The sequence below is a fragment of the Gavialis gangeticus genome, unplaced genomic scaffold, assembly GCF_001723915.1.
Source record: "Gavialis gangeticus isolate Ggan-Ray unplaced genomic scaffold, GavGan_comp1, whole genome shotgun sequence".
NCBI lineage: Eukaryota > Metazoa > Chordata > Crocodylia > Gavialidae > Gavialis > Gavialis gangeticus.
Window position 1 is genome coordinate 549,545 of NW_017729016.1, and position 17,216 is coordinate 566,760.

The following is a 17,216-nucleotide window of genomic DNA, read 5'->3' on the forward strand; positions in this document are numbered from 1 at the left end:
ATCCTGCCCCTGCAAACTCTGCTCTCACCCCACCAACCTGCAGGCAGTCCCTCCTGGAAAGATGTGGTGGGTGGCCAAGGGCAACAGTACACTCGCCAGCCAGCATGAATTTAGGCTTGTGTGTGAACCAGATCAGCCTGAATACATTAGGGTTTGGCTAAACACACTGGGATACGCCCTGGGTGAGGCATTCAGAGCAATGACAGCAACAAAGCAGGGGTCTCCTCCGGATCTCTTGCAGCTGAACAAGAGAAAAGGCCTGCAAGATGCTGAGGGGTTGCAGGAGATGGGCCCTCCCATGCTTTCCAGCACCATCTTCCTGCCCAGGTTAATCAAGTGGAGCATGCTGTCGTGGTTGGGGGACGGGGGAAAGTGTCACTGTCTCAGTGGGCAGGGTATAAAGATATAGTGGGCAGTGGACAGGGTATAAAGATAGAGCAGGGTATAAAAACAGAGCAGAGAGCAGGGGCCTGCAAGCACTGATCCATGCAGAGCTGGCCAGGGGGTGGGTTCCAGACTCAGAGGATCTGTGTGTCTCTATTTCTGAGCAGCAGCTGGACATCATGCCAAAGCTACGCTCAGTCCTATCAGTGCAGCTGGACTGACATCATTGGGGTTATCTGTGAGCGAGTCCTGTGCCGATCCACAGGCCCAGCAGAAGGTCCAGGACATCCTGAGCATGCCCTGCTGCTCACTGTAGGGTGATGATCTTGGACCAGTGTTAGGAGGGTTCAGCCCTTGGACGGGTGTTATTTAATATCTTCATCAGCGATTTGGACGAGAGCGTGGGGAGCACCCTCTCCAAGTTCGCAGATGATACCAAGTTATGGGGCAAAGTCAACACACCGGATGGCAGGGAGCAGATGCAGGCTGTTCTGGACAGGTTGGATCAATGGGAGGAATGAAACAGGATGCAATTCAACGAAGATAAATGCAAGGTGCTGCACCTAGGGAGGAGGCATGCCCAGCACATCTACAGGTTGGGGGATGACCTCCTCAGCAGCTCAGCGGCTGAGAGGGCTCTTGGAGTGACTCCAAGACGAACATGAGCCGGCAGCGCAACGAGGCCATCAACAAGGCCAATCGCATCTTGTCGCGTATTAGCAGATGCATGACCAACAGGTCCAGGGAGGTGATGCTCCCCCTCTATGCGGCATCAGTCAGACCGCAGTGGAGTACTGCATCCCGTTTTGGGTGCCGCACTTCGAGAGGGACACGGAGAATCTGGAGAGGGTCCAGACGAGGGCCACTCGCATGATCAGTGGTCTCCATGAAAGACCCTACGCGGGGAGGTCGAGGGATCTGGATCTCTTCAGCCTTCACAAGAGATGGCTGAGGGGAGACCTTGTAGCTGCCTATAAGTTTATCAAGGGAGGACAGCAGGGAATTGGGGATGCGCTGTTTACCAGAGGGCCCCAGGGAGTAACTAGGAATAATGGGTGCACACTAGCAGAGAGTAGATTTAGGTTAGACATTAGGAAGACATTTGCACAGGAAGGGTGGCCAGAATCTGGAGCGGGCTGCCAAGAGAGGTGGTGCTGTCACCTAATTTGGAGGTCTTCAAGAGGAGGCTTGACAGTCACCTGGCTGGGCTCGTCTGACCTTGGTCCTCTTTCCTGCTGGGGCGGGGGGTCGGACACGATGATCCTTTGTGGCCTATATGAATCTATGAATCTTTTGGCTCTTCCTTGGCCTCTCCATAAACAGACTCTAGCAGCAGCTTCTGGAGATGCAGTGGGCTCCAATCACAGGTCTGCCGTAAGTCCTGGTATTTTGGTCTCCTATCAAGGTTCTCCACTCCAACTGCTGGCTAAGCTCTGGGAAGTTTCCCCCAACCCTCAGAAATGGCATCTCCCTCCACTGACATTGGTGACGTGGTAGCCCCTAGGACTTCCAGGCTCGGACGGGGGCTCTGCTGCGCCAGGAGCTGTACACACGGCACAAACCTCTCAATAATTCCAGCCAATTTCAATGGGGCTCACCAAATGTAGCAAACTACACCCTTCTCTGGACTGAATCAGCAATCTCAATATTTTGCCCGCTTGAGGCTGTAGCGGTGACCAGGGTTTAAATGATGGGGGAGCTCGGAGGTGCTGAGCCCCCTCCTAAGAGATGAGAATCATAACCTGGGGGGGGGGTCTCCGATTCGATTAGGGCATTGTGTTGGGCTGCCCAATTCTTTTTGCAGACCCCTGCAGGAGTCAAAGTGTAATTCAAACCCTGGTGGTGACTAGCTACTTTGGACAAAGCCCAGCTGCTGTGGTTTATTCCCTGGGAATAAACTCAATGTCTCCTCTGCTAACCAGTCATTAATTGAACTGCCCCAATCTCACGCAGCCTCATCTGGGTACTCAACTCTACACGTGTGAGCAGCGCCCCCGATCCCAGAGGGAGAGTGTGCATGGCGGTAAAAAGAAGCAAATACAGAGCTGGGTGGCCTCAGACTGCAAGCTCCTCGAGGTGGCGTCTTTGCTGAAGTCCCAAATCCAGAGTCAGCTCTCAGGGAGCGAAATAAAATCATCACAGTAATGCTAAGAGAGAATAAACACCAGCTCCCTAAGGGGGCTATTGATACTGAGCGCAGCCAGATTTGCTCGCAACCAAACAACGAGCAGTCCAACATTACAGCCAATGAGTCCTGTCACCTGGAAGCACATAAACACCCCTGGCAGCGCGCTCTCCCAGAGCGGATCAGAGTGTCTGAAACCATCTGCCAGCTCGACTGCTAAGTCTGTATTTTTTTTTCCCAAATAGATATAGATGTTACAGAAATATTCTGAACACCAAGCACTATAGGAGAAGGTGTGGAGTGCAAATGAGGTTATTAGTTATAATTGGCTGAGCATGCCTAAGTGCTTTATCATCACAACTTGCATTTCACCTACCGAGGCTAGAAGCAGAGCATTTCTACGGCTCCGTGGGATAGAAAGGAAAACTAAAGTGAAATCCTGCTTGTGCCAAGGACTCATTAGTGCTGTGTTGCTTGCACAGGTGGACAACCAGAGGTAATGCCATTCAATTCAGGGAGGTACGTTGGATGTAAACCAAGTGTAAGTAAGAGTCAGGCCTGTGGTGGGACTTTGATAAGTCCCTTCCCCATTCTGGGCCTCAGCTTCTCCCTCAGTAACCTGCAGCTAGTGCTATTTGTCTTCTAAAATAACTTGGAGATCTAGAGCTGAAAGTGCTGGTTGTGGAAGGCAGAATGTGCTAGTTCTGCGTATGATTATCACGGACGAGTACTGCAGTACTGGCACTTGCTCCTGTAGCGTGCAACAGTGATACAAGCAGCGTCTGGCTCTATTGCTGTTAATACACTCTAGTGTATAAGAGAGGCCCCTAATTTTAGCAGGCATCATGGAAACCTCATCCAGAGAGTGGGAGAGCACAGGCGTTAGCAGATGACATGAACAATGCACGCCCAGTCAAACTGGTGCTGTTGGCTGGTCTTGCAAACAGCTCTAGAAGCTGGGCTGGATGAACTGTTCTGTAACTTTCCTTCTGGAAGGGGGGGACAAAAGTCATCCGAGCACACGGCACCCCTCATAGGCACACATCCGAGCACCCTTCAGGCAGCCAGAGAATTTCACTTGCCTCTGGATTTTCAGCAATAAAAAAGCTCTACCTAGTGACCAGTGCAGCTAATCCAAAGCAGGGATTTTCCTATGGGTTTGTCATAGGAACACGTTTCCTTGGCCTGTGCATTCAGTGAGCAGAAGCATCTTTCTGCTCTGTGTTTGCAAGTGGGTCATGACCAGAGCTCTGGGATCCAGCACAGTTCAAAGAAAGGAGACACGCTCAGTATTTCAGCATAGCACCAGAGTGGGAGAAGATGAATTTGTGCCACAGCTCTGACTGAGCCTTGGCCATCTCTCATGGGGATGTTCTGCCCCTTGGAGTACAGAGCTGGGTCCCAGGACAGACTGGGGACTATGGGTGGCCTAGACGCATGCCACTATGGGAGAGCCACAGCACTAGACCTCCATCTGCTGTATTCAGTCCTGGTGGCAAATGAGGGTCTGGGCAGAAAGCCAGGTGCCGAATCTAAATGAGCTGCCCACTGTAGAGCTAGGAGGAAAGGGCGAAGCCTCCCAGCACCTCTCTCTGTGGCAGAGGGTGGGGAGTGGTGAAGCAGAGGCAGTGGCCAACCTTCCCCAATTAAGATATAATCCTGCCGTCCTTGCCTTCGGCAGCTATCTAAAGCCCTGTCTGCCTGGTGCTGATGGGACTTCTGCCTGAATAATCACTCCCAACAGCACTCTGTGTTCACACACTTCTAGTAAATTAACAGCCTGTGTGAAGCGGGCCAGGCCCTGCCACTCTCGGGAAGACAAATGGCCCTCAGCTGGCTATAGGGACAAGCAGGAGTAGCTCACCCAAGTGCATTAATGATGAGGAAACTGCTGGAGCACAGCAGGGATGAAGATGGACAAGGATCAGAGGCAACAGCTACTCCTCACAGTACCCTTCCTCCTGTCCGTTCAACCAAGGTCCTTGTGCGGCCCTAACTCCCTCGACTGTTTGGGCACCTCAGAGTTTTAGCATATGCCTCGTTGCAGCCTCCCTATGGAGAAGTCCAAATCATAGGATCATAGAAAAGGAGGGCTGGAAGGGACATCAGGAGGTCACACCTAGTCCAACCCCCTGCTCGAAGCAGAGGGTTGGAGCCAGAAAAGGGTAGCATGCCTAATTTATAGGGGCCTGGCCCTTGGAGGAGCCTCCAGTACCTGGGCCCTTCGGTTCTCCTTAGAGTCTATGATGGGAACAAGGTGCCTCAAACCAGGACCCAAAACAGCCAGCACAGTGAGCCTGGGGCCACTTACAGTCAGCATGGGGCTGGCCTACAACACCTTTGAAAGCACCCAGCATGGGTAACTTATTATGGTTTGCACCTTGCTTTTTCTATACTAAGGTGGTGCCTAGAGCACTCGCTCAGGAAATGGGCGATCCAGGTTGAGTTCTCACGTCTGCTTCACGGGATCCCACCGCTGACCTCCCTGGACCCACCGCCGGCTGTCAGCTGTCAGCACCCACCGCGCTGGCTATCGAAGTGGCACCACATGGCCACAGCATCAGACAAGATCCCGTGACCCTTGGAGACAGATCATGACTCTCTAGTCCAGCAGCTGGGGAACCCTCCTGAGAGCAGGGGAGTCCCGGGATTTTGGTCTTCCGCCCTACGGGTGTTTATGTGATGTCCATGAAACCATCGCTGGATACAGTATGGAAGCAGTACTGGGAAAAAGGACCAGGTTACAGGGCTCCCTACTTCCAGCTAAGGGTCTAAATTTCTAAGCAGCAGAGACACTCTCCCCTTGCCCTCAGTCTCTCTGGCCTCATTCATTTTGGATTATTTTCTTTGCAGGGGTCCAGGTTCAACGGGAGGTAAAGAGGGCGCTCCCCCCTCTCCGCCCGAACGGCCTATTTGGGGCTGTCTCTGGAAAGGTTTGGGTTTGCATCTCCTGAAGCAAAAGAGGGAATTGAAATCAGGTGCTGGTGCTCTCTATCCACCACGAAATTAAGCAAAGGGGGTGCTGGCATCATCCCCCTCCCTCTGCTGCTTTCAAAAGCGAGTGGCAATCGCAACTCTGTTCTGTAGGGAGCCGGCTCCCGTCAGCATGTATGAGGCACTCGTCGAGCCGCCTACCGGATCAAGGCTCTCCGGGGACTGAGGGGGAGGAATGCCTGGTTACTGGATCCTCATCTGATTAGCTAAGAGATGGGCACAGAGCTGTTCTCCCCCAGCCACACGCCCGGTGCCCAGGGCGCGTAGAAAAGCACTTCCCCAGTCTACTCCAGTGAGCTGCCTCGGTCCGTCCCACTAAGCTGAGAAAGCCATTGGATCAGGGTCCAAATAACTCCAAGGGGGAACAAATGGCAGGAAGGAAGTGAGCCTCGGAGGGTCAAAACAGAAGTAAAGGGCCCTGATCAGCAAGCCCTGACAGTGGCCACTGATCCTCAAAAGCATTTGGGGAGTTGGTAGACATTGCCACGAGACACCTGTCTGGAGGGCATGAGCAGACAAGCGACTGGCGCTACCCCAACTCGGCATACTCTACACCCCAGAGTTGCAGGGCATCTCTGATTGAGCTTCCTCCTCCTGCAGCAGAGATTCATACATTCATAGATGAAGGCACCTCAGTAGGTCATCGAGTCCGACCCCCTGCCCTGGGCAGGAAAGAGCGCTGGGGTTAAATGACCCCAGCCAGGTGCTCGTCCAGCCTCCTCTTGAAGACCCCCAGCGTAGGGGAGAGCACCACCTCCCTTGGAAGCCTGTTGCAGATTTTGGCAACCCTCACCGGAAAGAAGTTCTTCCTGATGTCTAACCTAAACCCCAGCGGGCTGAGGAACTAGTCTTAAAATATAAGACTTAAGGAGCTCGACTTAGCATATTGAAAAGAAGGTTTGGAGGTGACTTAATCACTGCATACAGGAATTTCCAAATGGAAGAAAAAGCAGATAGCGATGGGCTTTTATATTTTGCTCTGGTCAGGAGGATGTTGACATGACGGCCTCACGACACTGTGGGCAGGGAGGGAGTGGATCGGAGCAGGTGGGGAGAAGGGTGGCCAGGACCTCTGGCCGGGGTTCAGGGCTTGGTGGGGGCACAGGCTGCCGTCCAGCATGCAGATGCAGGCAGAGGTTTCCCTCTCACCGCCGAAGGGGCGAGCACTGGGAGTCTCCAAGCACCAAGCCATTAATGTGGCCATGCCCACAACACCCCGCAGGTGCGGGCACCAGACAGTATCCCTGGGTGGTATCCTCCAGAGCCCGGGCTATGTGAGAGCTGAGCAGAGGGTTTCAGGCCTGTTGTTGTGCGTCGGTGGCTTCATTCCCCTGGAGTCCTGCTGACCTGCAGCGGAGTTCACTGGCACGACGAAACCGAGGGCCAGATTTCTGAGGGCTGTGGGTCCATCTAGACATAGATAGCCATTTCCCAGGTCATTGAGAGCAAGCCACTGGCTCATATCTGCCCCCTGAGCTGTGGTACATTTTCCTTAGGAGGATGGGGGCTCTCTGGTGCTTGTGAGAACAACCCGTCCTTTCCTTCTCTCCTTGCCCTCTTCATTTTGCCTGTCCTCCCCCATCTCCATTTGTAACAGCTGATGCAGACACTTCCCCCCTCCCCTGACATTTGATTCCTGTTACCAAGGGTGACCCTAAAGCAGGGAGTACATCCGCACCAGCCTTTGCAAGCAAGCCAAGTCCTTGGCAATCTGTTAGCTCTAGATACAGGAGCTCGGTATAGAGATGTGCCACATCGCCTCGCCGGCTCCCGCAGAGATGCAGTCGCCTTCTACAGCCCGGCACCGAATGCTAGGGGCTGGCCTGGTTTCCAAGGACCAGGCATGGCCTTCCACAGCTGCCTTTCATGCTTGCAACCACAGATCAGGCTCTGGACATCCTTAGAAACCCATCCTGTTCCTTTAAATGAAGGCAGACAAGCCTGTTTGCTCATCTCTCCAGGGCCCCGCTCCTCTCTGCCCTGCAGCAGCCAGAGGCGGCATTCATATGCAAAAGCAGGGCAGCTGGCAGGCAGGGAGCAGAGTTTGGATGTCCGATTTCACCTGATTTTTTTTTTTTTTTATGATGATGATTAAATTTCGTGTCTCGGGCCAAATCTGCCAAATCAGCTCCGAATTCTCCTGACTGAACAGAGCTCAATCATTCATGTCTGTGTGGTGCTATCACGGGTGAGTATCCTCCCTTCCAGACTTGCCACCCTGGGGCTTCAGATACCATGGCAGGCATCCTATGTGCAAGCCCCAAGCCCAAAGGCCTTGGAGTTCAAATGCTCCCTAGTCTCACTGGCCAAAAGGCTGAAGAAGCAAGCTAGAGAGAGCAATCCCCCATTGCCCTGTATTGTGTAGCCAAGATCTTCCCACTGGGGAGCTCTGGTAGACTCTCGCAGGGGGGACCTGCCTGCAGCACAATGGACAGGTCTCCACTCCCAACTGCATCAAGTCATTCAAGGCCGGGAAGGAGGGGATCTCCTCTGCCAGGTACGTAAAGCCACGTCCCTGGCAGAGGAGCTGCCAGCCCCCCCGGTTGCTAGCAGCCTCCATGTAGCACACCCTTGCTAATGCCCAAGAAGACCCTACAAGAAGGGGCAGTTCTGCAAACCGCTGCAGCAGAAAGAGAAGAGACTGGCTGAGCGCTGGCCCCTTGACGTGGGAGGGTCTCTCCTAACTCAGCAGCCCCTCGAGCATCGCTCCAGCGCATTGCTGCCAGGGCTGGCAGGCCCCTCGGCCTGGCAGCTGGGCCTGGGGAGAGACAGGGAGTTTTAATTGAATTCTAGATTATCCCCAAGAGAAGTTGTAATCTCCTTAAATCCAACCTCTTGTAAATTCCCTGAACCTGCTGTCCCTCTGCTGGGGAAAAGATTTCGAGTGGAGGAGGGGAGATTTCACAGCCTGGCCACACCATTAGAGATCATGGCCTGAATTCCCGAAGAGCGGGGCTGGGGGAAATAGAGGCTCGGCAAATACAGTGTCTCTGGGACGGGGTCCCAGAGAGTCAAATCCTGGGAAGTCACACCGACTTTGCTGCTGCAAAGGGTTGTGCAATGCCTCGGAGAGCCAAATGACTAAAGCCTGGCACCCGAGAAAAGCAGCATACTGGTCCCAGGAATTAATTAGCATTCCCTCTCTGGCCCTGGGGTGGTGTTGTCAAGCCAAAAGGAAACTAGAGGTACTTGTAGAGGTGTCACTAGCTATGCCAGCGCTTTGAACAGAGATGCTGTGCGATGCTGGAGAGCAAAGGGGGAAGATGCATGCTGGACGCTGCAGGAGATGCCCCCCCCAAACTGGTACTTGGGGTTGGCGCCCTAATTGCACCACCCCAGTTACATGACTGGGTTCTCATAATTGACCATAAAATGAATATAAGTCGCCAGCGTGAGGCTACAGTTAGCAGAGCAAACAATACGCTGGCATGCATCAACCCATGCATCTCAAGCAAAACCAAGGACGTTATTCTCTGGCTCTACTCGGTACCCAGCTGCGGCCTCACCAATGCCAAGTCCAGCCTGGGGCACTGCACTTCAAGAAGGATGTGGAGAAGCTTGAGAGTCCAGAGAAGAGCCACGCATATGATTAGAGGCCTGGAGAGCGAGCCGGACAAGGAAAGGCTGACAGATACGGGACTGTTCAGCCTAGAAAAGAGAAGCCTTCAGGGGATTTGGTGGCAGCTTGCAAATGTATCGGGGGTGAGCATCAGGGGCAAGGCGAACAGCTATTTGCCAAAGCGCCCCAGGGGAAACCAGGAGCAGCAGTCATAAACTCCTAGAAGAAGGTTTCAGACTGGATATAGGGAAAAACTTCTTCACGGTTCATGTGACGAGACTCCGGAAGAGACTCCCAGCAGGGGTGGTGCAGGCACCTGCCCTGGAGATGGACGCACACCTTGCGGGGGTTATTTGACCCCAGCGCTCTTTCCTGCCCAGACCAGGGGGGCTGGACCTGACGATCTCACGAGGTCCCTTCCAGCCCTAAACGTCTGTGAATCTGTGTGCTCTGATCTGAAAGAATGAACTTCCTTGGATGAGAGCGTGGGACTGGGAGGCAGCTGGGCCAGTTAAAGAATAATAATCTTACAATAACTGATAATTACTAAATGAGAATGAATAACAATAATAAAACAAAGCTAAGTGAGGGCTAAACATTTATATATGAAGAAGCCAGGTTAAGGTGACTTGTCCGCTTTGCCTCTGGCTGGAGAAAGCAACCCAGCTCTGTACCTCGGCCAATACTTGCCACCCCTTGCTGTGCAGGATCGGGGGAAGTCACTCAGTCTGCCAGGCCTGACCTTTGAGGCCTCTTTGCCTGCTCCCTTCTGCCATATCATCTCATGCCCTTTCCACGAGAAGGATAGTGGTTCAGGGGCACAGTGGACGCCTGGTGCTGGCACTGCTTTTCGTCTTGCCTGGGGTTTAACAGACTCCAGCATCATAGCATTGAGCCCTGTCCCTTTGCTACCCCGCTCTGTAAGGGAAGGAGCCTGAGATGCTGAGTGTCTTCTAGACTCATTTCCGTCCCAATGTCCCTCCCATGGGTCTGACCTCTGCACCCATGTGCCCCCGCACCCTGGCTCTGAAATAGTTCCCTCTCCCTGCTCCACCACGTGTGCCATTGCCCGAGGCCTTGGAAACACTCCACACATTGACACCGACTCTCACCGGGGGACAGCTGGTTCAGACGCAACACAGGCAGCGCTTTGCAGGGAGAGAGGGAGACTTCGGCACAGATTCGCGCCCTGCCTCTCTCATTGCCTCCACACCTTCCCCATCCTGCTGGCTGCTAAAAGGCACCGCGGGAAGGAGTGAAGAAAGCAGGACTCTGAGGCCAAATGTCTCCAAGCCCATTGTATCACAGCAGAGAATGGGCAGCCCGGCATGGACTCTGGCAACCGGTTTAGGTCACTTGGCTCTTCTGCAGGGTGGCAACAGGGTGAGCTTTATCCTGGACATCACAAAACTGTCTGAGCAGCAGCCTCTGGCTTCAGGAGGCTTCAGAGCCAAAGAAAGAGCTGGGGGTCAGCTATTTTTAAGGCCGTCCAGGCAGTAAATAGCATCAGTTCCCTGAGGCTGCCTGAAGTGGGTGAAAAGTAGACTATCCAGGCAGAAGGTGGGAGCAAGTTCAGCCACAACTTGTTCATCGCAATGGGGGGCTCAGACCCCTGTTCTCACCCTGCTGGCAAGGCCCCCCCATTCGGGGCTGCAGCACCCCTTGCTTTTGCATTGCTGCACCTAGCAGGCTTCACCCAGCAGCTGTTCGCTCTCAAACCCAGCAAAGAAGTAGTAGTCCGAAGCAAGTCGTGCCTTTTGCTTAGCTTTGCAGCAGCCCTGTCTAGAAGAGCAGGGCTCAGATTTTTTTTTTTTACGGCTGAATTTAAACCTGCACGAAGAAATCTGGCTTGCAACAGAGGGAGAACTCCCCTTCAGGCAGAGACCGAGCCGAAACCTTCGCACTAACCACTGAGCATCTTGCAAAGTCCGTAAAGTGCAAACACGTGTTTGCGGCGGGAGCTGCCTGCGGGCCGCGGAGGGTGCGACTGGGAGCAGCATGCAGCTGCGTGGGATGGTGAAATGTTCCACAGAATAAAACCCAGGGCAAGCGGCAAGGGAGTTCCCTGCAGGGAACATACTGCTGCCCAGGAATCAGAGTGAATTAGCATCATGAATGCGTAACAGCCGTCTGACCCGGCCCACGTACCAGCCGGTCTGATGACCAGAGCCTGACTTTCCCAAAAGCATCCTCCCTGCTCCACCACCCTCAGCAAAGGAAAGTGTGTGTGTGGGGGGGGAATTATTAAAATATTAACCCCTTATTCACCAAGGACAAGGAAATTCCTACACACCACTTTCTATCTAGATGCCTAGGCTCCTTTGGAAGCCAGTGGTTCAAGTCCCAGCACAGTTAGTTCACCAGTTCTTCCTTCTGATGGTGACTTATCCCACAGCAACAGGACACTGTCACATCTATTCAACAGAGCCCGTTAAAGATCCCTTAGCACTTTGCTTAAGACATGGAGTTTAGGCCAGTGTCCTTGTTCCCCATGTGCCATGTTCTACCCCAGAAGTGGCTGCATTTCCATGGAGTGCAAATGATTTGCAAAGCCCACTGGGATGCTGGGGACTCAAGCACTGGTAGAGCAGTGTTAAGTAGTGTTTGTGGAACAGACTCGGGGCAGAGAGGCCCAGCGCACTCCTCCACCCGCTCAACACTGGAGTTACTGTCAGCTCAGCCTGGACTGGAGTTTCAGTGCACACCGCCGAGGAGAACTTGCTCCCAAGGCATGGTCCAAACCTACTGCCTCGACGCCTGTGAGGTGCACCACGGATAAATGGAGGAGGAACAAAGCAGTTCATCTGAACCAAACCCACGCAGAAGCCACAGTCACCTTTTCTGGAGGCTTTGCAGGAAGGGCCAAGCGCGAAAGAGCCCCGTGCCAGGGAAGAGGCAGTATCCCTGGTACTTCTGGCCTAAGGAGCAGCATGTAGCAGGAATGCAGAGATGCTCGGGGGGCAGAAGAGAGTGGGTGCAGAAGCACGAGGCCCACATGTACCAAGCCCAGGACTATTCAACTTGTCACCTCCCCTGGGCTGGAGCGGAGCAACCCTTGGCCGGAGCCAAGGATCTGTCCCTGGAAATCTAGGACGGAATAGCTGCTCTTGCTGTGCTTACAGGATGAGCACCTGAAATCTTTGCCCGCTGCACATGGAGAGGGGGATGAACACCTCAGGCCCACCTCTTTTTGGAGGAAGCCACTTTTATTGTCGTGACACAGTGAGAAGCCTCCTCTGCTACCTTGAAAATGCCAGCTGCGGGCGCGTTGCAGACCCCCTGTCCCATCACACAGCCCCTGGGGTCAGGACCTCGGGGGAGAATGGCAGCGCCTCGGGGAGCGCCCTCCACGGCTCTCACCCTCGGATGAGCTCCCCCCAGACTGGCCAGACCCTTCCTCCCAGTGAATGGCTGGCAAGACAGAAGGGCGGGCGGCTGCCGCTTCCTTGCTGCACCTGCCTGCAATAAAGGGCTTTGCCTGGGCTCCCCGGAGCCCGACAGATCCGGGCTCCCTCCCTCCCTCTCTCACACCGCATCTGCTTGGCTCGGTTGCTTTATTTACCCAAAGCCCAGTGCTTCCTGAAGGCGGGGGCAGGCCGGGTATTAACGAGTTGGAGCCCAACGCACCGTCTTTCACTGATGAGTTTGCTACTTACGTAACTCACCCGTTTTTGCCCCCTCCCGTCTCAGGGATCAGGCTACCCGTTCAATTAATCCTTCCTAATTCACTGCCCTTGGGACCTTCAGCTGGAGAGCACCAGGCAACGCTCAGCCCTGCCAGCGCAGCCTGGCCCTGCACCTGGGCACTGAGCGCCGGCCGGCAAGAGGGATGGTCTCTTCTCTTCTCTTCTCTTCTCTTCTCTTCTCTTCTCACCTGCTGACTCAGCCGAGCTCTGTTCCACCCAGCACTGAGGTTTGGAGGGGAGCGCATGGCAGTAGGCAATAGGGAAATCCACCCTGGGACAACAACCCAACGTGGCATAGCTCAGGGGCAGCTCTGAGACCATGCGACTGCGCCGCGCCAGGATACGTGGCTATCAGCAGCCCTGTGGAGCAATAGCCGGCCGTGGTGGTTAAGGGGTCGGCTGCAGCCCCAAGAGAAGAGGAGCCGCTGAGTTGTGCTGGCAGGGAGACTCCGGAGGCTGACGGTCTCCCGTCTGCCCCAGGTGGCTGCGGGACGGCCGTCGCTAGTGGCCCTCAATCCAGGCCTGGTCCTGGGGATCCAGCTGGCACCGTACCTGCCAATCCTTCGAAAGCTGCGTGTGGAGTTAGGCTTTCAGCGCTGGCGTATCTACATTACAGAGGGCTCAGTGCTTGCCTCCATGTTTAGGGAGTCCCTGCATATTCCTGGGAGAAGCCGTTCACCTTTCTTCTACGGGGCTGATGGGCCCTCGGGTAGAGGCAGGTGGAAGTTACACTCCAGGGCTTGTGCCGTGACGGCCATGCCTTGCAGCAGAGGAGACCCAAGCCCTGGTCCCATCTCCTGCCATTCATGGATACTCAGATTGGTGCATGCCCAAGCCCACCTTGCCTGGTGTAGGAGAGGAAAGCTGGGGTTGTAGCCACTTATCTACAAATCTTCAAGGGTGTCTACTACGCTGGCAGCTAAAATGGCTCATCCCTTTGCCTTTGCTCTATGGGGGTGTCACAGCACAGCAGAAGCAGGACCAGGACAGGAGAAAAAGCCAGCCCTTTCCTTTCCCTGCAGAAACATAAAATGGGTTAAGGCCTAACTCACCCCCAGCTGTGCTCAGGGCATGCACCTCCTGTGGAAAGTCCTGCTTAAATCAGGGTCATTAAGACCTACGTGCTGGTCCTCTAAAGGAAGTCGTTAAAGCAATGCCATTCTCATTAGTGGCTGTTCCTGCACCTCGGACACTCTCGTATGTCATTTGATTAAGAAGTGCTGTAACGGCAGACATCACCGGGAGGGACCCAGGGACTTGAGAGACTCACTTACAGAACTGCAAAGCCCCAGATGCAACCAGTTATTTTCTCTCTTCTCTGTTTGCAACGTCCATGTCATTACCTGTGCGGTTTTCCCCCAAGACACGCACTGCATGGCAGCTTCTCTTCAACAACAGCACTCCCGTCCTCACACTACAGGAACAGAGCAAGTGTGCACTGCTCACACACCACCCTACAATAACAAACCAAGTGTGCAAGTTTGGGGAGAACATAGGGCTGGGGAGACATAGAAACTAGTGGGAAGAGGAGGCTAGGAGAGGTATCTGGTGCCATCAAGATCAGTTGCTTGAGTCCACAGGCAATTGTTAACCAAAGGGGTCCCCCACTTCAAACGCTTGCTTCTGACTACAAGGAACGAGATCTGAAACACCAGCAACGCCCTATAAAATGGCACATGTAAAAGCATAATAGTGAGGTCACAGCCACTGCAAAAACTGGGCAACTGGTTAACATATGCTCAGAATTTCCTATGGAAAAGGATTGTGCCCCACGCTGCAGAGAAAAGCAAAACCCCCATGGTCTTTGCCAATCTGACCTGCGGGGAACAAATCCTTCCTGTTTCCAAATTTGGTGTCCCGTGTCACCAGGAGCTGAAGAGCAGAGGTCCCCTGCCAGGAATGTCTAGTTTTAGTAGTAACGGCAGGAGCAGGAGTGCACCACAGTCAAACCCCCCCAGGTTAAGCTTGCACAGCTCAGCTCTCCGAGCACTCAGAGGCCCAGCTACAAACAAAATCTGTGCACGTGGGAGAGCAGCGAAGACTTCCAAGGATTATTAAGAGCCAGCAAAATGAAATTACTGACACACTTAATTGACAATCCGATTCCATCGCTGTTCGAAGGCAGAGCTCCAAAGTGCTCTACGAGGAGCACGTGACTCAGCCAGCACTTCGGCTCTTCTACTCCAACATCCCCGAAGTTCAGACCTGGAATCTGATACCAGCTTAGCTTGAGAAAGCTGCAGCGAATCTCAAGGAGGAAAGGTGCCAGAGTGGCCAGACGTACCGGCCCTGAACTGCCTTCATGGGCTGAGCCAGCGTCTGCCTCCCGAAGCTCAGCAGCATGCAGGGAACTAACTGCATCAGCTCAGCGCTCCTGGCCGGCTGGGTGATTACGGCTGCTGCTCCGGGACAAGGAGGAGAGTTTACCTTACTCTGAAACAGCCGTGGCAGGCGCACAGCGCTAGCAAGAGGCTTTCTGTGACCCCATGTGCTGCACGGTGCTATAGGTCTGTGAGCTCAACCCCAGGCACGCTTCGCCAGCCAGCCAGGGTGCCCAGGGTTGGGGCAATCCCAGAGGGCACAAACGTTGATGCTGGCACGAACCCAAGCACATGTATGCCGAGCCCATGTCTTAGGCAGTTATTACCCCACGCCTCACCCTCTTAGGTCTTCAGCTCCTGCCTCCAAGCTCCTTAGAGTCATTAGCAGATATAAGGGAGCAGCAGCCCCCATCCTCTTCCTCAAGGGAAGCCAAGAGAGCTATGCTGATTTATACCAGCCAGGGCATAAACAGTGCGTGCCCGTTTCCTGGAACTCCTGTCCTCGGCATTTACATTTGCCTCATAAGGAGTTCAGCAGTCAGGAGAAGTTCCTTTGCATCCGAATAGATGCGAGAGCCTGTCAGCAGCAGGCAGCTGTCCCCTCACCTGGGGGGGCTGAGGCTATGCTTCCTCCTCCTATGGGAAGCTTGGATAGAGGAGAAGGGGCTGCAACAAAGTCAGTGGGGCAGAGGGGCAGGCTGGTAGCAGGTGGAGGAAGGGAGAGTTGGCTTCATGCCCTGGCCTGTGCTCTTTGGTTTAAATCCTGACCCACATCAGCAGGGCAAGTGTTTGCTTCGCAAAGCACCACAACAGAGGGATGCAGGGCAAGGCAGGGCTGGGAGTGGAGCGGGGGCTGTGGGACACTGCGTGGGTGTTGGCAGAGCCCTGCGGGCAGGGGGTCGAGGCATCAGCAGAGCAGTGTGCAAGGAGCCCAAGACTGGTGAGGCCATAGGAGGGCTGGAGCTTGCTGATTCGTGCCAGAGAGCCTGGGGCTGAAGTTGAAGGGCTGAAGTTGTACCCCAGGCTTCTGCGAGGAGTGATCTCCGGGCCACGCGGCACCGGGGCCCCCGTCCTCATCTCACGGTTCGAGGAGCTGCGAGCACCTTCTGACTCACGTTCTCAGGTGCCTCCCTGCCAGCCCTTGCCTCGTGCCAGCTCCCAAAGGTGGGTGTTAGGGGCACAGGAGATGCTGGTTACCTGTCCCTACAACACGCACAGATAGCCCCAAGCAAGCCTGCATAGACCTTTGCTACTGTTCATGGATTAACCCTCACAGTCCCACCAAGAGAGGTCCCATTTTATAGATGGGAAGACTGAGGCAGGGAGCTTATGGTTACCAATTCCGTGACAGAGAGGGGAACAGCACTCAGTGTCCTTATGTCATACTCACATGCGCAGGCCACAGGGTCTCTGAAATAGTGCCTGGCAGTGCTCCACGGTACCAGCAGAGTCCCTTGCACACACACAACACACACTCAGCTGTGACCGCGGTTCTGCCCTAGTGACAGGTTCGCTAAAACTTCTTGGAAGCTGGAGGGAGCCCTTTTCAGTGCGGAGGATCAACTGGCATCACGAAACCAGGTAAATGCCACAATAGCAGCTTCCACCCCGAAAACGGACGCGCCACTACGCAAACCGAAGGGTCATGCAAGGCATGGGCACACGGAGGGGCTTTGCCCAGTTCTGCTCTGCAGGCTGCCTCGGCACTGGTGGGAGAATGAGCCCCCAAAAAGGCTGGCGACGCTGAAAGAAAAGGCAGCAGCGAGGCACGGACCCCGGCACAGAAGTCCCTCAGAATAACCCGAGGGGGAGAGAGCTGCGGGGCTAAGTTCTGGCTGAGAGAGGTGGGGAGTTGCAAAGAAACCCGCTCCTGCTGTGGTTGGGGAACCAGGCCCCCGCGGGCTTTGAGCCACCGGCAGGCTTGAATCAAAGCGCTCTGACTCAGCTCAGAGAAGCAATCTGCAGAGCTCTGAAACTTGGCTGAGCGTGCGGGTCAGAAAGGATAAATAATGATATTATATATATGCATATATGCACACACACGCCCACACCCACCTTCACGCACCATATATACACACACTTGCCCGCTGTATAGAAAATAAAATCTGACAGCGCAGCGAGTGCACGGACGTTGCCATAGCGATGAT